General features: G+C 44.5%; 1 long non-coding RNA gene across 1 annotated transcript; it reads left to right on the top strand.

Moving 5' to 3' along the window:
* The first annotated feature begins 13 nt into the window (after positions 1-13).
* LOC111653903 (uncharacterized) lies at positions 14-535 on the top strand. Its single transcript, XR_002760708.2, has 3 exons — positions 14-177; positions 274-375; positions 487-535. It is a non-coding gene; the product is annotated as an uncharacterized LOC111653903 (long non-coding RNA).

The raw sequence follows: 535 nt of genomic DNA, 5'->3' as shown, positions 1-535 counted from the left end.
TAAGTGTTTCTAACATTTCTTCACTCTGTCTACAGCAGGCGGCAGCCATTGCACTCATTGTCTCTGCCGTGTGTTTCATGGCTCACAGCAAACACCGAGGCCCTGCTAACTTCTTTCTCTGCTTCCTTCCTCACAGCAAACACCGAAGACACGGGTGAAGGCTAACTCCTTTCTCCGGTAAGTCTTTTACCCTCATTGCTCACAGCAAACACTGAGGACCTGCCCTGCTCCTTTCCTGTAAGTGTTTCTAACATTTCTTCACTCTGTCTACAGCAGGCGGCAGCCATTGCACTCATTGTCTCTGCTGTGTGCTTCATGGCTCACAGCTGTGTAGGATGAAGCAAAGACTGAAGGGTGCTCTCTGCAAACACTCTGGTAAGTCACTTCACATGTCGGCAAATACAACTGCTTTTATTTATGTATTGTTTGCAGGTGTGTTAAACCCAAATCATCTAATTACTATTTTTTTATTTTTTTTATTTTTAGGAGCTGTGGTGTCACCAACAATGAAAGGTAAGTGTTGAAAAGCTGTAGG

The sequence above is a fragment of the Seriola lalandi genome, unplaced genomic scaffold (genome assembly GCF_002814215.2).
Source record: "Seriola lalandi dorsalis isolate HSWRI2012SDOR001 ecotype SW California unplaced genomic scaffold, Sedor1 jcf7180001957984, whole genome shotgun sequence".
Classification (NCBI taxonomy): Eukaryota; Metazoa; Chordata; class Actinopteri; order Carangiformes; family Carangidae; genus Seriola; species Seriola lalandi.
Note: the sequence above shows the minus strand (reverse complement) of the source record. Positions and strands in the feature narration are given on the sequence as shown.